This window comes from Lolium rigidum, chromosome 7 (assembly GCF_022539505.1).
Source record: "Lolium rigidum isolate FL_2022 chromosome 7, APGP_CSIRO_Lrig_0.1, whole genome shotgun sequence".
Taxonomy (NCBI): Eukaryota; Viridiplantae; Streptophyta; class Magnoliopsida; order Poales; family Poaceae; genus Lolium; species Lolium rigidum.
Genome location: NC_061514.1, coordinates 141,972,993 through 141,973,199, shown reverse-complemented (window position 1 = coordinate 141,973,199; position 207 = coordinate 141,972,993).

Below are 207 nucleotides of genomic sequence, written 5' to 3'. Positions count from 1 at the left end.
TAAAGGAAAAGATAGAGTTGTAATAGGAAGTGTTATTTGTAATCTGGCGGGATGAGTTAGAGACCGTCCCGGACTCTGTAACTTGTACGAAACGAAACCCTCGGCTCCACCTCTTATATAAAGGGGGAGTCGGGGGACGAGGAGATCATCGAATCATTGTCTGCAAACCCTAGTTTTCATATTCGTCGAGTACTTTTCGGCTGAAAC